General features: G+C 37.8%; 1 protein-coding gene and 1 long non-coding RNA gene across 5 annotated transcripts in view; one reads left to right on the forward strand and one right to left on the reverse strand.

The window, feature by feature from the left end:
• The window catches only part of ADGRB3 (adhesion G protein-coupled receptor B3), a 723,296-nt gene that overhangs the window by 509,787 nt on the left and 188,692 nt on the right, over positions 1–24,817 (forward strand). The gene's annotated exons all lie outside the window — the stretch shown is intronic.
• The window catches only part of LOC131834154 (uncharacterized), a 37,063-nt gene continuing 31,250 nt past the window's right edge, over positions 19,005–24,817 (reverse strand). Inside the window, exons 3-4 of the long non-coding RNA XR_009354783.1 lie at positions 20,598–20,761; positions 19,005–19,517 (exon numbers count right to left, since the gene is read on the reverse strand). This is a non-coding gene — a long non-coding RNA (uncharacterized LOC131834154). The remainder of the gene's footprint in view (positions 19,518–20,597; positions 20,762–24,817) is intronic.

Here is a 24,817-nt window from a genome sequence, read left to right on the forward strand (position 1 = left end):
GTCTTTCTGAAAGCCCATTTCGTAAGCCCAAAGAAGTCTAAGAACTCTTACTGAAGAATTCTAAGATAAAATACAAACTGTTTAGTAGGACCTAAGACCTGTGTCATCTTTGTGTCCTTTTCTGGAACTACTCTCTCCCCAGCAGCCATACCCCCAGCCTCTCTTTACACACCAGCTCTACCAGTTTAGTTTACCCCCCAAAATATGTCATATTCTTGCGGACTCCATGTAACTTCCTGGAGTCCATGTTCTCCTCTTTCAAACCCATCCCTTATTGGCTTAGTGAATCTTATCCTTCAAATCCAAGCTTCCAGCCTACTTCTTACAGAAAGCCTCCTCCAACGATAATAAGTCATCTCTTATTTCCTTGGACTACTTCTGGTCTTTCATATACATATGGGGTTGCTCATCTAACTATAATCATCTTTATTCACATATGTCTTCTCTAACCTCTAGAAATACTACTACCAATAACAATAATGGCTAGTATTCTGAGCCTACAATTGCAGCAGGCACTGTTGTAACCATTTATACATGTAACATACTTTAAATCTCTTAAGAATTCTGTGAGGTGTTATTTTTTTTCAAAGATCTTTTTTATTTATTTGAAAGAGAGAGAGAGAGAGAAGCAGACTTACTACTGAGCAGGGAGCTTGGCACAGGGTTCGATCTCAGGACCCTGGGATTGTGACCTGAGCTGAAGGTAGACGCTTAACAACGGAGACACCCAGGAGCCCCAGGTGTTATTTTTATCTATATTTTACAGTTGAAAAGCCAAGGTGCAAAGAAGCTAAGTTTAATACCTTGAGTCAAGCGATTTATCTGAAAACATGCTTATTAAAATGTATTGAATCGAGTTACAGTATTAGAAATATCAACAAATTGCCGAAACAAGGCTTACAATAGCTTCTATTTGCTGAGAGCTGAGTACTGTCGCAGTGCACTTGGATTTCTACCTTACATTATCGCTAATACTCCCCACACTTCAGCAAGGCAGGTATTAGTTTCCACCCTTAATAATGGAGGAAGAACACTCTCTGTTTAATCCCTTGACAGATTGCTTTGTATGCAATCTGAATACAGAAGAGGGAAGCCATGGGAAGACTCGGAGAGGCTGGTCCGTGGATGAAGATGATGAAAACCCAAGTTTTGGCAGTTCTATAGTCTGGAGAATGTGTGCACTGCATTACGGGCATGTCCAAAGAGGAGATCACTCAGTCTCTCAGAACAATCCCCCAAATTAGGAGAATTGTGCTATGGTCATGTAGTCTCCGCCTGTAGATCACATGGTCTCACTCTGAGCTCTGTTGATTTACAAACTTGAATATTCATGCTTCTGGGGGTCATCAATTTCTAGAAGATGGACTCAATTTAAACATAATGACTAGAAACCAATGTATAAAAATTGAAATGCTTTATGAGGTCCTCATCTGTTCATGCGTAAGTACATCCACTCCTTGTTGCCCTGTCTGTATGAGAAGTTACATCACAATTAAAAAGATTGCCAGGAACACAGAGATCAGAACGTGGGAGTTGATGCAACTTAATTTTCCAACAAATGCCGAGTCTATCTATTTGCCACTCATGCACTGAGGGATATAACAGTGGTCAAAAAAGATAAAGATTCTGTGCTCACAGGTATTAAATACTAGTGTTACCTCATTAGGTCCTGTAATCCTGTCCTTCTGCCTGCATTGTAGGCACAACCCTGCTTACCGTGATTACAAGGAACTCTCCTTTGAGCGGTACAGTCAACTCCTAGTACGTGCTCCCTGACTGCCCCTTCCCTATTGATAGTTTGTGTTGATAATAAATCTATTTTAGATTTCAGAAATTCTTTCTTGAGTGATGTTTGTTCTAACAATTAGATTATTTTCGAGTCTTGGTCTGATAACCTTGCATCCCTGGAAGAAGACTCTATTTTCTGTTCTGATACATGTTGACTTAGTTTAACTTTCAGAGAGCAGGAGGCCTGGTTTCTCTCATCCTGTTCCTGGCACTTCATTGCTGGTTTTATGCTTCCACTATGGAGATGAGTTTGAGTTGAAGTATGCTTCTGTGTTTGCCTGCAAATTGGCAAAGAGATCATTGTGTCTGTAGCTTGTAGTATTGAGAGAAAATGGGTTGAAAATGTAACTTGAAGCCAAATTAGGAAGATTTGGGGGAGTGAGAACTTTATTCTTTTTTCAACAGAAATTCATCTCAGGTTTTATTAAATTAAGAAGTGACATAATCAGGTATGTGTTTTTAGAAGGTACAAACTTCGGGACAAACATTCACATAGACAAGATAAGTGCTTTCTTTTTCTAAAAGTTGATCCTAATTTCAACATTGTGCATCCCTTATTCTAGTTCATACAGTTTAATCCGAGTCCGTGTAGAGGTCTTCCTCCGCTTCTTCCTATACTTCCTTGCCACACATAAAAACAGTGGTTTGGCTTTTTCTGGTTGGTTGATTGGTTTCCATGCCAATTCTAAATAATGTTTTCCTGGCTAGGGGGGTAATACGTTTTCCCTGATTTATTTGTGAATATAACAACAGAAGGGACGTGTGCCACATTCCTGAAGAGGGCCCAAAACACAAACCAGCCCCCAGAGTTTTCTGCTCTCAGCAGGGTGCGGAAGCCGCACTATGGAAATGGCCAGCCTCTCCTGGAGCTTTGCAGGGCTCTCAGTTGCAGGGGCAGGGGTCCTGGCATTGAGATAGTTAATGTTCTTATGAAACCTGTGAGTTCCCCCACAGCAATGGAATTTTTCCCCTGTGCCCAAGAGGAAGAGGGAAGTAGTCGAGACGGACTTAGAAAAATCTTAAGAGTGACCTCGCAGTCCAGAGGTGGGAGACAAGGCATGATCTGCTCATACTGAGAGATTATTTAAGTCCCGGGATCCTAGATGAAGAATTAAGCCTCATATGAGAAATTAAGTTTTAGAAAGTTAAATAATTTTACACATCTTTTATCCCTAACTACTTGGCCTGGAATTCTGACCTCTGCATAGTTTCAAATCCAAAATCCATGACTATCAAGGAAAGTTGCCTAATAAAGAGAAGGTTAGAGAATGCTACCAGGTAGGCGAGAACAGGGAAAATGCTGAGTTCAGTTTCATCAGTTAAAAAGCAGTTTCAGGCTAACACGACTGTAGCTCTCTGAATAACTCAACATGGAATAAAAAGCAGAGTTGTAGCACGGGAAAACAATCTATTCGAGAAGCAACAAATAAAGTTAGTTGACTAGTTGATGTAGGGATATACTAATTACCCAAATATTCCCTGAGTACCCAAGTTATGATGTTGATGGGGAACCAAATGTTAAAATAAGGAAAATATTCTCCTATTAAGTAATGTTCTAGAAAACTAGTCACCTACCCAATTAAAACACCCTATGCAATTCACAGTAACATCTTCTCACACCAGTGCAGTGAAAGCCTTTTAATAGGCCCTCACTGACAGTGACTCATAGAAAATACCCAACTTAGAATTCAATTGCAAATTGAAATTTCGAATTTGACAAGATCTGATTTCCTGAAGTTTTTGTAAGCCATACGAGATTATTCGTATCCTACCAGAATTACTGACAGAATGCCAATTTGTCCTATCTTAATGTTTTGTTGGAAAAGTCAGAATTTAATTCAGTCTACAGTTGCTATAAGAATTGATGCACAGTTGAATTATAAACTAAATTTATTAAACACCAAACATATTATAAACTTTTTTTTTTAATTTTAAACTTAACTTTTTTTTAACATCCCTGTTTAACATGGTTTGTTTTAGAGATGTGGTGTGTTTTAAAGGGAGAGAGCAGGGAAGGGCAGAAGGAGAGGGGAAGATGGAGAATCCCAAGCACAGATGCAGAGCTTGATATCATGACCCTGAGATCGTGACCTGAACAAAAGTCAAGAGCTGGACGCCCAACCAACTGAGCCAGCCAGGCGCCCCTTTCAGTGACTTTTTCTAATAATGAGTATCTCCTGTACTAAATAAAGCAGCTGGAAGTGCACACAGGCAAAAAGATAGTTCCTCTGGAGCCAGCCTGTCTAGAGGACAAATATACCTTAAATGGGAAATACATAGTGATGGTGGGGATCACTAGATCAGATTGATACGTGATAGACTGGCAACCAAATGCCCACTGATCTTAAGCCTTATTTCTAATTTTACAACTGAGTCCTGAAAATGCACTTATTTAAAAATCTGTAGCCCACATTTAGCAAGGATGAACATGCATGCTAGGCTCGATATAAAGTCTTACTGGAGTTTACTTATCTAGCCTTATTTCCTTTATCTATTTCTCTTACATATTTATGTTGTACAATGCTGTAGGCTCTCTCAAACAGTGTAGTTACAAAGTGTGGTCTCCGTTAAATACAGCAGGTACGAAGGATCTTGCAAGAAGTTTGCTGAAGATGGTAGTTTTGACTGTAAATGTAAACAAGATCTTCTGGAGAAAAAAGCACTAAAGAAGATTAATATTCTGTAACTACTGGTTTCCAATTTAAGAACTTGGGAAGAGTCAAGCTTGTTGAATGCAGTGGCTCATGAACTTTTTCCTGGGATCTGTGGCCTGCTTAGATGATAGCTTAAAGCTGACCTTGAATTAGATTATCATGCATAGCCTTTGCTCTGTTTTGCAGCCTTGGGGTCCTTGACTCTCTCAGTGCAGAAAAATTTAGAATTGGCTAGAAGGCTCTCTGGTGTGCTCTTGAAACCTAATAATTCTACCAGGAAGTCAACTGAAGAAGATCATTCAGGCTTCAGGAAACATTGCAATTTCTGAGTACCATTAATGAGGGAAGTTGACCCTCAGGAGAAACTTTGGATGGATTTTTCTTTACCTCTGTTCTCAAGGGACCCCAGAATGCTGAAATGTCATGAACATTTTACTACTGTTTTAGACTGAATTGCTTTGAGACACTCAAAAGTAATTTTCCAAATTTTTAGAGTACGGCCAAATCTAAGATGATTTCCCTTGAACCATTTTCAGTGCAATTGTATGTGGGTGGGGAAATTTTTGTTTGTTTGTTTGTTTGTTTGTTTGTTTAAAAAGCCCCTAGATATAGACTCTTTGAATGATGTGGATTCTAAACTGCATACTTTTTGCTTTCCTTGGAAGAGTTCCTTTTCTTTATGTCACACAACTGGTATTTCATCACTTTCAAAAGCCCTCTGGGCCCTTGCTTTTTCTCTAGCACACTAATTCCTCAGCCTTTCTTCCAGAATAGGCCTGTCTGTCCTTTTTGCTTCTCAGAGCAGCACTGTTTATCCTCTCATGCACAGATATTTTGTTTAACTCCTATCACAGCCAAGGGGTTAAGGGAAGACATAAAGATTCAGAAGCAAAACCTCTGCCCAGAAAAGAAAGCATGAAGTCTAGAGATGTGCTAAAACACACAAACAGCTCACTGTAATATAAAGTGTTCTCTGCCATAAATCTGCACAGGAAGACTTGTAAGGTAGTCCGAGAAGGGGAGGATGTGACTTCCAATCTGGAAGGGACCATGCTGAGGCCTTATGAAGATACGGCATTGTGAAGTAGGGAGTGGGATGTGGAGATGCAGGTAGTGCATGAGTTTAGGTTTGTTTAAAGGTAGAAGAAATCAAGGTAGATCTCATGTAATGTAGTCTCTTAGAAGACAATAATTTTTTTTTTCTTTAAGATTTTGTTTGTTTATTTGACAGGGAGAGAGGGAACACAACTAGGAGTGGGAAAGGGAGAAGCAGGCCTCCCGCCAAGCAGGGAGTCCAATGAGGGGCTTGATCCCAGGACCCTGGTTTTATGACCTAAGCTGAAGGCAGATGCTTAAGGACTGAGCCACCCAGGCGCCCCTGGCAATACTTTTTTTTTTTTTTTTTTTTTTAGTTTTGTCCAGCTGACATATTGTAGGACCCACATATGTAGTTTGTAATTTTTCATAGCCACATTCAAAGGTAAAAACAAGTAAAATTCTAATAATACCTTTCATCTAACCCAGTAAATCTAATATATTAACTTCTAACATGTAATCAATATAAAACTTATTAAAGAGGTATTTCTTTTTTTTTTTTTTTTTTTTTTTTATTTTTTATAAACATATATTTTTTATATACATATATTTTTATCCCCAGGTCTGTGAATCACCAGGCTAAAGAGGTATTTCTAATCTTTTTTTCATACCATGTCTTTGAAATCTGGTGTTGCATTTTATACCTACAGAACATATCAGTTTATATTAGCCATCTATGAAATGCTGAATAGTCATATGTGGCTACTGATCCCATATTGGACAGTGGGAGTTCTGGACCTGGTTTTAGTAATGAGAAAAGGAAATGAAAACATAAGTAGATTAAAGAAAACTAGGAGATAACAGTCTTGTTCTTGTGATATGTTGTTTGATTTGAGTTGAAAAACATGAGTAACCCCCAAAATGACCCATTCGTCTCTTCTTGCTCTTGGTAATTATTCTGATTGTTAATCAGGTATCCCCCAGTGTCTACCCACAGTCCTTTTGCTTAGGGGTTAGGTAACTCAATTTCTGTTGCTATAAATGTACAGGTGACTTAGTCCAAAGCTAATTAGTTTAATATACAGCTGTTGATTTAGTTTTGACCAGTGAGATTGAAGGAAACATATTCTTGGGTATATAGGAAAGATGCTTCCTCTCTCTATTGAGAAAACAACCTGAGGTGTGTCTGTCTGTCTCTTTGTCTGGATGTGAACAAAGAAATTTTAGGTGGAGATCACAAGCAAGACTGATGGAAGAGTGGAGAGACAAAAAACAGACAAAAAGCTTTTGGGTACATCAGTAAACCTCAGAACCTGTCTAACCTGATATCTTGTGGGAGAGATTGTTACCCAGTACCCATCTTCTCCTTTTGCTTTGGTAATTGGTCTCAATGTGTGATTCTGGCTCATTGCCACACAGAATAAATACCATATCTCCTGGCCTCCTTTGAAGGGAAGGATGACCATATGATTCATTCTGGCCAGTGAGATGCGCACTGAAGTGTTATATATGACTTCCAGGAAGTCTTATACTTCATGGTTTCCACTATAGCAGCTTTCTTGACTATGGTATGATCTTGGAGTTTGAAGGTTGTATGCTGAGGGTAGTGGAGCAGAAAAATTGGAGCTTAAGTTTCTAGGAAGATCATGAGGCCTCCATATCACTTTTTTTTTTCTTTTAAAGATTTCATTTAGTTATTTGACAGACAGAGATCACAAGTAGGCAGAGAGGGAGACAGAGAGAGAGGAGGAAGCAGGCTCCCTGCTGAGCAGAGAGCCCGATGAGGGGGCTCAATCCCAGGACTCTGGGATCATGACTTGAGCCGAAGGCAGAGGCTTTAACCCACTGAGCCACCCAGGCACCCCCTCCATATCACTTTTAACCACCTACACCTACATTTATTTTATGTGAATGAGGGATAAATATCTGTTTTTCTACAACTGCTGATTCTTTGATTCTTTTCTGGAATGGCTAAAACTCGTTTGAAGGAGGTCCTTCTTTTGGTGGTGCATTAATGACCTAACATACACAAGGCCCTGCTAGCTGGAAATTGATCTCTTATTGGAGGAAAAGAAATAAAGAAAACAGGTAAACAGTGAAAGAGAACCTTCCCAGTAGAGAGAGGAACAATGAGAGGAGCTATCTTGTGCATTCAGGGAGGCCTCCTTGAGGAGCAGGCATTGGAGCTGTGGCCTGTGGGGCAATAAGGAGCCTCTCACAGAAGATCTGATCCAACTTCCCCAGACCAAAAGAGAAGGCAGACCAAGTAGCCTAAGATGAAAATGGAAGGGATACCAGTGTGCCTGGAATGGATGGACTGAGGGCAGGGGATAAAAAAAATAGGAGTCTCAGTCAGGGTCCAGATTAGATAGGACCTTCTAGACCAGGAGAACTATTTGAACCAGGAAGCACGGGATAATTTTTTAAACAGAAGAATAAATGGTCTGAGTCCTTAACTTTTTATTTTCATACTAATTTATATTTTTATGATCACTTAGTGGATAAGATAATTATTCATGGTATAAAGTGAGGAATAATAGTAGCTGGGACTAAGAAGGTAGCAGTGGACATAAAAATAGGCACATGTATTTTTATTTGCTTAAAGCACTAGGGAAGTAGAAGGGATATTCCAATAGTTAATTAACCTTGTAGCATTGATCTCTTGCCTTCTGTCTGATTGTAGGTCATTGCTATTCTTTGTCCTTACCTAGGAGAGAGGAGGACCTAGGAGTGAGAGAAATGCTGAAAAATAATGGCAGGTGGATAAGAAAAAAAGGTCAGGAAATGGAAAAGTGTGCAAATCAGGAGAAAGCCGAAGGAGGCAGAGCAAAGGAAACAATGTTGGGAGCACCCCAGACATTTTCACAACCTCCTAGATAAAAGATGATAAAGCAGAAGAAAGGAGGGGGCGACTTGGAGGACTGGGAATGTGCTCATTCCAAAGCTTCATCTAAGCCCTTTTGGCAGAAAATACTTTAGTCTATAGAATGTTTTCAGAGAACTGGGAAAGGGATTTTTTTTTAATCACTTACTAGTAAATAATACAACTCTCATCATTTTATTTTATTTTAAAGATTTTATTTGTTTATTTGACACAGAGAGAGAGATATTACAAGTAGGCAGAGAGAAAGGGGGAAGCAGGCTCCCCGCTGAATGGAGAGCCCAATGTGGGGCTCTATCCCAGGACCCTGGGACCATGACCTGAACTGAAGGCAAAGGCTTTAACCCACTGAGCCACCCAGGCGCCCCAACTCACAGTATTTTAAATGAAATAGCTCATTTAGTTTTGATGTTTTATTCATAATATATATCCTTCATATTTACTCTTCCTTCATAATATTGCTATTTTTTAAAAAATAATGTTACATTTTCATAGTCCTATAGAGTTCCTAAACTCATTTTTTTTTAGTTTAAATGATTTTTTAAAAACTTTTAAAGGTCCTATGTATGCATTACAAAAAATACCTAAGATGTAAAGATGTGCAGAATTGAAAATATTCTTAATTCTGTTAGCTAATAAGTGAATTTTTTTGAAGATGTTTATACAGTTAAGATTGTACCATTTTTAACTTTGTTTTCCTTTATTTCCTAGACATTATCACATGAATATAGTCCAATGTTTTAAAAATACTTTTATTAATGTATTTTTTTTTTAATGTATTTTTAAGGAAACGTATTTCATCAAATATTTTTAAGTTTGAATATTAAACAAATACTTTAATTGCATGTTCACCGCATAGTTTTCTTATCACTTCCTAAATCTTGAAATTTAAATTATTCTCAATTTTTCACTATAATAAATTATATTGAGATAACCGTCTTTGTCCATAAATCTGTATCTTCATTTTAATACTATCTCCTTAGATTTGATTCCCCAAAGAGCTATTAGACATGTAGGGTTTTTTTAAGCCTTTGTTGGAACTATTCTTAACTCTTGTGTTTTTCATCCCTTTTTAAATTTGGCTAATAGCTAATTCCTGTAAATTCTGTGTCTGTCCTGGGCCTCAAAGCAAGCCTACCTCCCTGTTCCCACTGCCAAACTGTAGACAAGGTCTGAATTACATGTAGATCACAATTCCTGCAGTGCTCTCCTCTCTGGACTGCCTAATTCTTCCTCTTCTCACTCAAATCAGTCCTATATATACACTGCTGTTAGAGGAGCCTTTCTCAAGTATGTCCCTGATACCACTTCTCTGCTCAAAAAGCTTCACCACGGCTCAGCACTGACTGCTTAACTAAATGAAAACACCTCATTCTGACAAAAAGGCCAACTGGCCACCTGGTAGACGCCCCCGTATTCTTGCCCAGTCTCCTATATGCAGCCTCTATATGACTGCATATACGCGTGGTATATGTAACAGACCACAGACATGCGTGGTCTGTTACATCTGTTTCGGTCAAGAACTCTGAAGAATGTGAGATTTTTTTCCCTGTTGGCAGTCTACTAGCCTCGTGGTTTCACGGATGCTGGTAGATCCCATGAGACTCCTGGAGCTGAGTCAAAGGACAGTTTGTTATGCAAAAACAGGAGCCAGCGTGTCAGTGTTTTTTGTGCCAGTTCCTCAAGCTCCACTTCACACAGGTTGACAGAAAGGGAGTGGCACGATACTGGTACTCACAGTGGGTTGTGAATGAACACTGGGCCTGGGATACTGGAATCTTTTATAAAATGGAAAGGGATTTTTTTTTAATCACTCACTAGTAAATAATACAACTCTCATCATTTTGTTTCATTTTATTTTATTTTAAAGATTTTATTTGTTTATTTGACACACACAGAGAGAGATCACAAGTAGGCAGAGAGAGAGGGGGAAGCAGGCTCCTTGTATAGTTTGGAGGATACATGTTATTGGAGAATTCCTGGCCCTTGCTCCAAAGGAGTATAATACTATACCTTGTTCCTTTTTTTAACTGTAGTACTTTAGTAAACTAGATTTTCTATAGTCAAAAACATTCATAATTTCTTGTGTTTAGGGATAATCTTACTTGGCATTGTGTTTATGTTAATATCTGGAGAAGATATACAATAAACAGTTAAATTCTACAATATCCAGTGATTTCAGTAGGAGGACTTTCATAGAAGGTGTCTATCACAGAAATTGGCTCATGAGATTTCCTAATCACCATAATTTTGGCTTGGAAATATGGAAAGAATCAAGTATTTGTCAGCAAGCAAGGACTAAAAATGAAAAGATAGAGAAGTGCACATGGGGCAGGAGGGATCTTAAAACAGACTTGTAACTAATTCAAAATCATGAGTAAACATAAGCTCTGACAGAGAAAAGCTGCAGAGTAGAGTTTGAAGAAGCAGCTAATAGTGGGAAGATAAGCATAGAGTTGCATATAGAAGCAGAAGTCTGCCCAAGGTGTCCCAAGCTAAGATATTACTGCTGAGGAACCCAGTTGCCTTGGATTCTGAACCACTGACCTTTAAGTTCCTCACTATTTGCTTCTTGACTTGGGACTCCTCTTGACTGAGAGTCATTGCCCCCTTAGTCTTTCAAAACCACCATTATCCTCCCCATTATTTCAGGCAACCAGAGTGAGTCACTACTTCTTAGAACTGGAAGATCCTAGCAAAGAAATTGATAGAATAAACCAGTAAGAAGTAGTATGCTAGGAAATGTTTAACAACTGACTCTTAGGAAGCAAAGGGTCTAATTGGTAGTATTTTTCAATTTTGATGGCATAAATACTCCTACCATGACTTATTTCAAGCTACCAACATGTTTCAGAACAGTACAGATTCAGGAAAAGGTATACATGACTGGTTCTCTTCAGACCCCAGTATAACATTAGATTAAAAAATTAAACTTAAGTATAGAGATCTTATTCTTTTTTTTCATCTTTCCTTATAAAAGTCAGTAAGTGTATTCTGTTATGACTTATAAAATCTGATACTGGGTTGGGGGGAAACTGGCTGGTTCAGTTGGCAGAGCATGCACTTTTTTTTTTTTTTTTTTTTTAACAAAGGGAGGGGGAGGGGTAGAGGGAGAGAGAGAGAGAGACACACACACACTCTTAAGCAGGCTCCATCCCCAGCACTCGGGGCTCCATCTCACAATCCTGAGATCTTGACTTGAGCAGAAATCAAGAGTCAGAGACTTAACCAGCTAAACCACCCAGGTGTGCCCTGAGTGTGTGAGTTCAAGTCCTACGTTTGTCATAGGGCTTACTTAAAAAGAAATGTGGTATTACTGTTACATGAATGTTTACCCCTCCCATCCCATTATTTTATGCCACTTAATTTATAGGACATTTTAACTCCCCTGTATAGTTTGGAGGATACATGTTATTTTGTTTATATTTTTCTCTAACCATATGCACCCTATTTTTGCCATAGTTTTGGTTAAATTTGAAATCACTTAGTGCATTTTGAGTTGTTACATTATAAAAACTGCTTGGCTTACTTTCAAATTTAAAAACTTCAAATGAAACAAGAAAACCCATAAGTACTGCAGAGCCTTAAAACTGTCCTACACTATATGTGGTGATTTGAAATTATTGTGGTACTTTCCTTTTGGTTATAAGTACTTCTCTTTCTAAGTAGTAGGGACTCTGAACTTACAAAGTAGAAAATAATTTAAAATTATTGGAGTGCTTCAGGTTTTTAGGAGAACTTCATTCTTTCAAATTGGAATTCCAATTTGTGAAGTGCTTTAGTAAGTTTAAATTGCTGAATGCAGTAGACTCAAGATTCTGGTACAGAGTGAGCTCCTTACCAAAGTATTTATTATACATTAAAAATCATTCAGCAGATTCTAAGAGGACATGGCCAGATTATTAATTTATTATTTCCTTCCATCAGCAATTAAGAACTTAAATGGTATATGTGAAGAATAAAATTAGATCCATATTTTAATCATAAATGTTAACTCATATCTTTATATTTTGATCCATCTATGATAAAGAGGTCTGTATTAGACTCTCTGAAACACTGTGGACTTGAAAAGATGTAAATGAAGATAAATTTCATAGGTCCGAATAAACTCATTTTTATGGAAAACACTTTATTACTGTTTCTTGTGCCTTATGGCACAAGATGGACAACAGAAATAAATTGTGACCTTAGATTTCAGTGTATTATGATAATAGTTATTATGAAATTAATTAGTGCAGCAATTTTATTCTGGTTGAAATTAAAATAAATTTTACAAAAGCTAATATAGTAATTCTAGAAAATGTTAATTTATGTAAGCAAAAGAGTAAAGGTTTTTTTTTTTTTAAATCTTCATAAATCAAGTAACAACTGAGGCTGGTGGACATGACAGTTTGTTTGTCCATAAAGAAATGGATTCAACAATTTCAAAGCACTTCCACCTCCTTATAGCCTTAGCAAGTCATGACTGAAGTCAGTAACTCTTTGTAGGTCCATCCATTACAAAGAAATGAGACCCCTTCCTATGGCTTCTAATGCCATTTTAATCACTTGGTACATATGTTTCCTAAATGCTATAAGAAGCAAACAAATGAATGCAATAGTTCGCCTTTTCTCCTATGATTTGGGAAAAACATAGATGTAAATTTCCTTCCCTCGATCCTAAAACAAAACAAAACAAAAAAACAGCTGTCATCATGGTAGCTACTACCACCACCCATAAAAATTGTAGCAAAATGAAAACAAAAAAAACAAGACAGAATACATCACTAATCTGTATGTACATTAGTTGTATATGGAGTTTAGTAATTTTCTAGCACAGAATTTGTCATCCTAAAACGTGTATAAAATCCAAAAGCAGGATTGTTTTTATTTTTAAAGCTATAAACTGATTTGATATTACTTCCATCCTGAAAGAATTTGACCTTTTAAAATATTTTATCTTGGGGCTCAGTTAAGCCTCTGCCTTCAGCTCAGGTCATGATCTCAGGGTCCTGGGATTGAGCACTGTGTCAACCTCCCTACTCAGCTGGGAGCCTGTTTCACCTTCTTCTCTCCTAACCTATACTCTCTCTTTCTCTCTCTCTCTCTCTCTCTTTCTAACACCTAAATAAAATCTTTAAAAAATGTATTTTATTTGTTTCTTAAAAAAAATTACATTCATATCTGTGAAAAGAATAGAAGATATTTTCATATAAACCCAGAAGAACAATTCCTAATGGAAGGGAAAGTGTTCTGAAAAATTTCCTTGTTATCCTAAATACAGTTTTTATGGAGCATATTTGTTAGGGTGGAAAATAATGTGCTTTAAAACTTACTTGGCAATTACTTGAGAATTCATTTTTTAAAATGTCTCATTTTAAATTATTATTATTAATTTTTTTTAAGTAGGTTCCATGCATGGTGCCCAACATGGGGCTTGAACTCATGACCCTGAGAACAATGCCTGAGCTGAGATCAAGAGTCCGCCCCTTAACCAGCTGAGTCACACAGGCACCTCTTAAAGTTTTAAATTATTAAAATCCAATCGATGGAAAAGAATGTTCTCTGTATGATTTTTTTTATGTTTTGTTTGGGGTTTTTTGTTTGTTCTTTAAAGATTTTACCCATCCGTTTGACAGATCACAAGTAGGCAGAGCAGCAGGCAGAGAGAGAGGAGGAAGCAGGCTTACCACAGAGCAGCGAGCCCAATGTGGGGTTCAAACCTAGGACCCCGGGGTCATGACTTGAGCCACCCAGGCATCCCTGTTTGTTTGTTTTTAAATTAAGCACAAGAAGCCACCCATGCATATACACGAATGGAATTAGACTTTTTAAACAGTTCACATCCTTAATTTTTTTTAATGTTACATAAATTATTTTATAATCTAAAATAGGATTAGATGGTTTACAGGAAATCCCCCCTTAACATATGGAAAGCAACATATACAGAGGAACATAGGCAATAAGTGTGCCTTCACTTACAATGCTGTTTTGGAAGCTGGATTTAATGAAAATTCAAAAACGTGTGGTTGTACCATCCATACAGCCTCCCTCATCAAACTCTAATATTGATAAAATGCAGGTGAGCTATCCAGAATAGAGAATATAACCTGAAAACTCAACTTATAGATTTACAGACTTTTAGTCACTGATATATTAAGAGTTTGACTGTAGCTCCTTTCACCGTAGGACTGGTAAAAAAGTGCATAAGCCCTTTCACATTTTTCATGAACAGAAAACTACTATGTAACCAAAGCACCAGATTAGACCAGATCCAGGAACATTTCCAGCACAGAACAGAACATGGCATATTGGTACAAGGAGCAGGGTATTCTTTCTTAGAATTTCTGCTTTCATTTTATCTGCCACTATTCACACTGTATGCTCTCTGAATAGTAAAATGCTTTCTGAACTTTTAAAGGACCTCACTCATTTTTATCACTTCTTTTACAAGGAGCATATGTTGATCTTATTTCAGGAGGCACTATTTAGGTTTCTATTCATGTAATTGAAGGAAATAAAATATGTGTATGTGCCTTATCTCTCAAAGGCAGAACCTACTTATCATTGACTTTTAAGTTGCAAAGAATACAAGATGACTCCTGGATGCTCTAAGAAGCAATTAGCATATTGTGAATTCCCAAATGTTAAATGACAGCCTTATACAAGAATCTGGCATCTCATGCATTTTGAATTTATATTTCCAATAAAATATCTGCATGTTAAGAAATCTCTTTTTTAGTACATCAAGTCAGAGTACAAAAGGACAAAAGTGATGAACCTGAGTAAAGGAAGGGAAATCAGAATTCTAGGTTTTGAAAGACACCTGGTAAGGGTGTGTGTGTGTGTGTGTGTGTGTGTGTGTATGCATGTGTCCTTTTTTTTTTTTTTTTTCAACTAAATCATGCTATTACCAGTTGCTTTGGCCTGTAATCCCATGTATACTCCTAGCACAATGTTTTTAAGAAGGTACGTAGCTGAATTGATTTGTCAATGTCCAGGTTTGGCTGTGAGATAACAATAATTAGGATAATAAAAGTAACATTTGAAATGAAATTTTTTCCCTGAAATTATAAGGGAGGACTCAAAAACAATACTTCTTTCTTCTTAGTATTTATACTGTTTTGTGTTTTGCAGTGTGCGTGCCTATATGAAGAGCAGGGGCTGGGACAAGGGCGTAAGATTGAGAGAAAAGGAAATCATTTTTGCTTTTAAGATTTTTCTAGGTAATTTACTTAACAATTTTAAAACTAAAAAAAAAAAAAAAAGTGTATTTTAATGTTAGATCTTGAAGCCTTATGGGCCAGAGAAGATGTTTACCAGATATGAGGCTTAGGACAATAACAGATGCTATCATTTCTCTGAGACTGGCGATCCACTAAAATTACAGGAGAATATCTGTAAAACGATGGTTTCTGATGGAACTAATGAACTATAATCTATATTAGATCAGGTCTTTATTGAATGATATTCTTACCTTTAAAGGGAAATTATGTGACTCCTGTAATATTCAAATTCAGGCAGTAATGTACCATCAATAATAATTCCTTGTAGCACTGTTCATGTCATGACTTATCCCCTTTTAAGTTGTTATCTGATGGGTATTGTTTCCTGGAATTTAGCCAATTTAAAAGCTGGATGGAAATTAGTTACTTCATTTTCAGCACAAATCAAAGACAGACATTGTCTAGGTAGATGTTCTACATACAGGAACTTTCAAACGCCCACCTTTCTTTGAAGCTTCCATAGCTTCCGACAAAGCGGACTCTTGAAAGGAGACTGGAGACACTGGGGATGTGAAAGGGAGTAGCGGCTAGAGAAACTGAATGAGCCAGCATTGGCTGGTCACCAAGTTCTGCTTGCCCAAAGAGTCCTGAAATCAGCAAAAGTAAAAGGACCCAGAGGCTGTCAAGCCCCTTTAATTTGGGGTCATTTGGGAGATGAATGATTTTATGGCTTGTCCAAGTAATGACTAAATTGCTGGTAAACTAAAGATACTGGTTTTTTGCAGAAATCATGTTGAGATGTGATTTCTTTTGTAAGAGGACTCTTTCTTAAGTTTCTGTTCTCAGCTAGCTGATAATGTGATCGATAGCACCTTGCTCTAGATGTGGAGAATGGAGTGAGATTATCATTTTAATAAAACTATGAGTTTGTTCCTAGGGTTTCATTTCAGTTTTTGGCATTTTTTGGTTTTTGTTTACTTTTTACCATCATAGAAAAAGGAATATCCATAAAATGCCTTTTGCTCTGGGAATTATTACCCAAGAAATATTTGAAGAGCGTTTTTATTACATCTCCTCCTGGAGTCTCTTTTTGCTAGGTTTATGATTCAAGACTTTTTACAACAGATACATTATTTTGGTCATTGTGTGTCCAAGAATTTAATATTTAAAAACATAAACTCGGGGCACCTGGGTGGCTCAGTGGGTTAAGCCTCTGCCTTCAGCTCAGGTCATGATCCCAGAGTCCTAGGATCAAGCCCTGCGTCAGGCCCTCTGCTTAGCAGAAACCTGTGTGTCCTGCCCCCCAACCCCACACCAACTGCCTCTCTGCCTACTTGTGATCTCTGTCAAATAAATAAATAAAATCCTAATAAAAATTTAAAAATGAAAACATAAACTCATTTTAAAATATCTTTGTGCATTAAGTTAATCATTTTTAAAATTTTTGAATTACAACAGACAGACTTTTTGGGATGTGCAAGTCTGGATAAATCATTTGTCTCCATTTATCTTTATTGGACTGCACAATTAACTGAAGTTGAATTACAAATGCCACTTCATATGTAGTAAAAGTAAGTGTATGTAGTAAGATAAAATAAAAATAATATCACAGATGCTCTCTGGTGTTTTAAAGTAAAAGATAGATTTTAAACTGAATAAAACAGGAACCATTTTCATGTTCTTCCTGCCCATAGTCACTCTGTGAAATGATATCCATTGAAACTAGCATCATTTCTTCTGGAACACTATGTGTCCTGTAACAACACTGGGAAGTAGAGGCAAAACGATAGTTCCACAGTTTGGGAATAACACATGTCAAATTTCTCCGTAACCTATTTTCTCTAGTGCAATCAGAATTGTGACATGAATGATTCATCAGTACTTGACCCAGTACTTCATGGTCAATTCCTTTGGAAACCAGCCCCCTAAAAATGATGACCAGTTCAAGTATATTCCGTGCTTAGAGTTTTACTACTGCTTGTCCACGGTGGTGCTGTTTCATAGTAAAGATTTTGTATCAACAGTGAAAGATTTCAGAATTTGCTATTGACTCAGCACAAGAAGAGGCATAAACATCCTTTATTGCTTTATTAGGAATATTATTAATGTGACTGCAACCAGAGTTAACACATATTAATATTCACATTCATTTTGTGGAGAAGAATTCTGTCTGGTAAAAATACCATTTACTTCAATATGATTCTCCTCAGGGAATCTCTCAGAATTATAAATAGGCACATCTATTATAATTTAGGCCAATTTCTGCTAAAGTGAGTCAGCAGTTGACCTTAGATTGCTCATCAATAAAATTCTCATCTCTTTACTTTGTAAGACACATACAGCCTATTCAATCTTATTTACTAATAGCTTCTAATCTTATTTTAGGATAGAGAGGTCCTTTGCAGAATATAACCATAATAATGTCTTATATTTTTATGATGCTATTGAGTTTACAAAAACGCTTTCAAATACTTAATTCCTTCTGATTCTCTCAGCAAATATTACCTCCCCCTTGGAAATGAAATAGTAGCCTCCAAATATTAAGAAGCCTCTTTGAGGAGCGCCTGGGTTGCTCAGTGGGTTAAGCCTCTGCCTTCGGCCCAGGTCATGATCTCAGGGTCCTGGGATCGAGCTCCCCATCAGGCTCTCTGCTTGGCAGGGAGCCAGCTTCCTCCTCTCTCTCTCTCTCTCTCTGCTTACCTCTCTGCCTACTTGTGATCTCTCTCTGTCAAATAAATAAAATCTTTAAGGAAAAAAGAAAAAAAAAAAAAAGAATCCACTTTGAGGGGCACCTGGGTGGCTCAGTGGGTTAAAGCCTCTGGACCAGGTCATGATCTCAGGATCCTGAGATCGAGCCCCGCATCGGGCTCTCTGCACAGCAGGGAGCCTGCTTCTCTCTCTCTGCCCACCTCTCTGCCTATTTGTGATCTCTGCCTGTCAAATAAATAAATTAAATCTGAAGAATCTTCTTTGAGGTTACACAGTTAGTGGTGGTGGTGAATCTGAGACTGGACCTCACAGCTCCTCACTCCTAGGTCAATGTCTATTCTGCTCCATCTCAGTGAGTCAAAGAAGCTGGATGCACTGTGGGGCTGCTGTGAGTGACTGTCTTTAAGTTTAGAGAAGAGAATTAAAAATGAAGTTTGGTGGGGGGGGGGGGTTGTTGAGGGAAGGACAACTTGGCAGGCAAGACCCTGGTGATCTAACTGTCCTTAGCTTTAATCTGAGTCTTGTGGATTTGGGCCTATCAGTTCTCTATTATTCACAGTAGAAAATGGTGAAGTCTAAAACTTGGAGTCCGTCTTTCAGTGATTTTATCAATTTCTTTGTGTGTGGGTGTAGTGCCGACCTCTTCTTATGAGATCTTGCTTGTATTTTGAAGCACTTAACCTATATTTTACTTCATAGTCTTTTATTTAGTAAACAGAAATTTTGGAGGGCCTATTATGCTCCACATCAACGTAGGTAGGAGGGATACAACAGTGAATAAGACAGACATTCCCAGCCCACTTAGAGCTTTTATCTGCATCTCTTTATCATAGTTTTTCGCGGCTGACCACAACGCTTTGCTACAAATTCAGTTAGTTTGGGGAGGAATCATATACTTGAATAAGTCATTCTTTTCTTAAAATTTATATGGGGAAATCGACATTGATGATGATTCTTTTTCTTATGTTTCGATATCGTGAGTTCAAACCTCAAGTTGCCTTAAACTAGATTTCTTTTTGCTTTTAAATCAAGGCTTAAATTTACTCTCTTGAGATTGTCGTGTGAGATACTCTGCCAGTTTTTCATCAAGCTGCCTGCTCCTATCTTCCACATTCATCCCACCCCATCCACAGCCAATTTCACCCTCCAGATCTTGTCATGTCTTCCTCTGACTCAGCATTCCATCTTCTGCTGGCTCCCCTCTTCTCAGAGAAGAGACAGGCGGTCTGTGAGGTAACCTGATCACTAGATAGGAGAAAAAAAAGTCCCTGAAAAAAAACTATGTTCTGTGATTTTTTTTGTCTTTTTGTCTTTGTTGTCTCAATGAGAGAGAATTTTATGAAGGGGAATAACATCTATTAGTGAGTACAGATGTGCTTCACTCAGTGTCTGTACTTTTTCCTTAGGCCTCTGTTCTTAGTTCAGTCTTACACAAAATCAGGAAAGGAAGAGAGAGAGGGAGAGAGGGAATGTGTGTGTGTGTAGATATCACGATGCTGAGGACTAAAAGAAGTAGATTTAGTTCACCTTTCCTGACACTGTGACCCCACAGAAGAGCACACCGCAGAGGCAGTATCAAACTGTAAAAAGAACACCGAGTTCGTAGTTACAGCACCTGAGCACTGCCATTGACTAGCTGTGTGACCTTTGCAAAACTATTTAATCCTCCGAATATTAATTTTCTCACCTCCAGAGCAAAATAATAACCTGCTCTGAATATGTCATAGGGCTGTTCTATGAATTAGGGGACAAGAAGTGCCACGTGAACTCTGAAGTATGGCATAAGTTAAGATGGCATTATTTCAGGACTTGAATCATGGGAAACCCAAGACAAGTCTCATAGAGGGGAAAAAATCGAGCCAGGAAAAGAGAGAGAAAGCTCTAGTTCAGTCCAGTACCTGGTACTTGGTACTCATTTTCTTTTCTCCCATTACTATTTTCTCCCTCATCTGTCTTCCCCATCCACTGTATTTGTCTTCATTTCCATAGTGTTCCTTTCCCCTGTCTTTCTCATCCTTATCACTTCTCTCTGTAAATCTGTAAACTAGTAAGATCCATGTTGAAATTTCTGTTTCTTATTTTTCCATTTACCTCAGGAGTTGCCATAAACTTCTAAAACAAAATAAACTTGGATTCGTTTTAATTTTTTTAAATGTAAGTTGTATGACAGATGGTGAAGGAAATGGGAAGGAAGCTTACTGAAAATCAAAGAGCCGTGGGATACAGCATCTCCAGATAGCCTGGGCGGAGGATGCATGGGGTTTTACTTAGCTATGCCTTACACAGCTGTTAGTACAGTGCTCTGTGGTCCTTGGGGGGGCTTACCTGTGTCGGGTAATGCTGATAAGGGCTGGGCTATGCCACTGCTGAGAAGGCTTTTATCTTTGAGGCTGGATGCTATAACTTGATCCTCTTCAGGTTTTCCAGAAGCTTGGCAGAATTTTTTAGTGCCTTTCTGGTTCCTTCTTGATAAGGGCATACTTTGACAGCTGAAGGTAAATGGGTGAATTAGTGCTGAGTTCCGTTCTCTGTTGCCAAATACAGTTTTTTATTGTATGCAGGTGAACCTGGATGTGAGGTGCATTGGCTTCTAGACCCAGTCCTGCTATCTATGAATCATGTGATTGTGATCGAATCACTTAAGCTCAAAACCTTGCTATAGAGATTTTAGTGCTCAAAAATAGAGTTTTATATTATTAGAACCTATAGTGTGTGCTGTTTGAGTGGAGCTTCTGGGTCTGCATGGGCTGGCTTTGAGATCAAATCTATGTTTATTGGCTGTGTGGCTCTAGGCTCTTAGTACCTCTCTCCTCAGTTCAGCAAAGTAGAGTAATAGTACAAGATTATGAGACTTTAATGTGCTGATACATGTAAAGTGCTGAGAGCAGAGCCTGGCACTTGGCATGTACTCAGTAAATATTAGTTGCTAATGTTTTTCATTTATTATGTGGACCAGTGGCTGAATTTCAGAGATGGGGGTGTGTCCACGGGAGAAGTTAGAGTTGGCAGACGCGTTGTTCAAGTGGTAATGAAACTGGAGAGAAAAATACCCCATATATCTTAGGAATTAAGCCTTCGCCTGCATACCTACTTTTCACTGGGTCCTTGTTGGAGAGATTGGACTGGACTCCTTTCAGTTTTCTGAGTTTCATTAACGGAAATATCTCAAAGCTGTACAAACTGCAGAAACTACTCTCTGAGACTGGCTGAACCTTCACAGTGCACGAAGCAATCGAAAGCCCTGATGCTACCCATTATTCTCCTACACTTCTTCCCACATCTTTCCTAGCCTTCTGTCAGGGTTGTTAGATTTTCACTTATTGGCTTTATATTTGAAGACACCAAAACACAAAGAGGTTTCTTACATACAACGCCAGACAAGACCCGACGGAACAGAGTACGAGCTGTATTTTACAATCCTTTTCTCTCTCCCGGGACTACACCGTGTTTCTAAACATCAATTTAAATAAGATTTTTTTTTCTTTATGCTTCACCAAAGCATAAATATGTCACAAGGTCTTATTTATCTCTTGAAATCTGGAGTTCAGGAAACAACTATTGATTTCAAAGGAAAAATGAATATTCTATTAGTAAAAGTTGTACTACCCAGAGAATCTCAATTTACTTTTAAACAAAAGTTTCCATTCATCGTATGATGTGTATGATATAATACACAAGTGAATAACCTCATAAACTTTTGCATAACAAGAATCTTCCCTTACCAATTTTATGTGAATTAAAGCCCTAACTAGAGTTCCATGTGAGAATAGAGACATCATGTTGGTCTCCATAAAATGTCAGACGGGTCAGCCTTATTGCATTAGTTTATTAGGACCGTGGTACCATAATACCACAGGCTGCTTGACTTAGACAACAGACAGTTATTTTTTCAAAGTCTGGAGACGAGAAGTCCATGAAGGTGTAACCAGATGTGGTTTCTCCTGCGGCCTCTCTCCCTGGCTAGTAGAGAGTGCCTTCCCACCAGGTCCTTCCATGGTCCTCCCCCTGTGCATGCAGCAGCCAGTCGGTATCTCTTCCTCTTAATAGGATGCCAGTCCTATTAACAATAAGGACACCCACTGAAGGGCCTCGTTTTAACCTAATCACCTCTTTAAAGCCTTTGTCTTCAAACAGGATCATATTCTTAGATACTGGGGTTTGCAACTTCAACATATGAATTTGAAGGTCAAGAACAGACCCTAATACATAATGGCAGAGCACAGCAAATAAGGTGTCTGATGTTAATTGTTTTTATTTAAAAAGAGACTTCATTGGGGGCACCTTGGTGGCTTGGTTGGTTGAGCCTTTGACTCTTGGTTTCAGCTTCCATTGTGATCTCGGGGTCCTGAGATGAAGCCCTGTCTCCGGGTAGCTGTTAGCGGGGCATCTGCTGGAGATTCTTTTTTCTCCCTCTCTCTCTCCCCCTGTGCTCCTCTCCCCCCACCCCCACTCATGCACGCTCATGCTCTCTCTCCCCCTCACTCTCAAATAAATAAGTAAAATCTTTAAAAAAAGATTTAACTTTAAAATAAAACCTCAAAAAATTAATGTAAAAAATAAAAACAGACTCAACTAGACATGTTGTGCTGATTGTTTCACAATATATCCATATAAATATCGAATCATTATGTACATCTGAAATGAAGATGTTATATGTCAATTATACCTCAATAAAAAATTAATTAGTTAACTAAGGTGCATTTATAGAAGGTCGGCAAACTATTTTATATATCTGAATATATATCCCTAGAGGGAAAGGAAAGTAAATGCATAAATATAAGATAAGTTCTTTAGTGGATAGTTAAAATATAAAGGGTTTAATTGTTTAATTCTTACACAACTCATTATTCCCCAAATTCTGTTCTTAAGTAACTCATAAATAGGAGCACACAGAATCCCCAGGATAGCCATATCAGGGGCTGTTACTGATTGGTCTCTTGCCTTCAGATTCAACTTACTCTAATCCAGTCTCTGATCTTATCACTTTCTGACTCAACACGGTTCAATAACAACTTTCTATACACAATAAAATCCAATCCTTTTACTTTGGCATAGAAGAAAGAATCTACACACCAGTCATGGAGAATTCTTTGCCACAAGCAAAATTCTCTCCTACAGATTTGCGCTTACACAAGATACCCCTTCTGCCTTTTATTATTTAAAGAGAAAGAGAGACAATTCTTTGGTTTGTCACAAAGGGTGGTTTCTCATCTAACAAAAGTCCGTGAGTCAGAGTGGATGAGGCCCAGATTCAGACAGATCTGAATTGGGGTGCATGCTTGCAGGCAAGTTACTGTACCTCTCAGAACTCCGCATCTCCTCTGCAACGTGGAAGTGATACTATCACCCTGCCAGGTTGTCATGAGAAGTAGAAATAATTGCATTTTTCACCCTGCTAACTGTATCTATGCATATATATGCATGTGTCTAACAGTGCTTGTCATTATATTATTAATAGTAATACTGTCTATGCTGGTATTCCTTGAGTGCAAGACAGAGGTTAAAGATAAAAAGTCCGCTAGTCTGCATTGAACTTTCACTGTTCAATTTCACAGTCTGTTTTCTCATTTAGTAGTGTTCATGTTTAGGTAGTTTGTCGCTTCCTCAAATCAAAAATATTTTAGAATTTTTATTTTTTTAAATGTATGTATTTTACATACATTAATTGTTTATAAGGTTACATGTATGTATGTTAAGTAAATATTGAGTAAATAGGTTTATGTTTGGTCTCAATTTTGAAAGCAAGGGTTTTTTTTTTAGCCACTTTTGAGGTATTATAGAACTTGATGCATTTGGAGGTTAGTATAAACCTATCATCACCATCATCTATGCCATAAACATAACTGTCACCTGCAAAATATTCCTCACACCCTTATTTATTATATTTTTGTGTATGGTAAGAATACATAACCTAGCTCTACCTTCTTATGATCATTATTTTAATGACTATTTTTTTACACTCTTGGATTCTTCAGTTACCCACTTATATACTTAAGTGAAAAACTGTAATAAAATATTGACTCATGTCAGGGCTTCAGAATAAGATAACGTACACAACACATATACATCCTTCTGCATGCTAATTCATGGGAAATGAATAAATATGGCATGTCAGATGCTCAAGTTAAATTTCCACTGACTATTAAAACTTTACCTCTCCCCTCAACTCTTCTAAATGTGGGACTCCTGGTTCCCTCTGTCATCTAATTAGTTTTTCACAACTAAGGCATGGAAAAAGTTTGGTGTCAGGTGTAAATTAAACCTTCATATTACAAATTGTATCAAGCGTAGGTGTTTTTTTGATGTGGGTAAAATGTCAACCAAAGGTAAGAGGTTAGACAATTTAAAGGCTGGGAGAAAATAAGACCATCTAAAATAAAGAATGGTTCCTAAAGTACTTTGGCAAAGATTGAATCTCAAGTGCATGAAGCTTCCCTCCTTTCGTACACATCACCCCATCTTCCCTTATTTAATTCAAAACTTACCTCCTTTGATTCCCTAGTACCCTTACCCCTCTCTAATCATGGCGTTGTTTTTTCAGACCA

This window comes from Mustela lutreola, chromosome 6, assembly GCF_030435805.1.
Source record: "Mustela lutreola isolate mMusLut2 chromosome 6, mMusLut2.pri, whole genome shotgun sequence".
Classification (NCBI taxonomy): Eukaryota; Metazoa; Chordata; class Mammalia; order Carnivora; family Mustelidae; genus Mustela; species Mustela lutreola.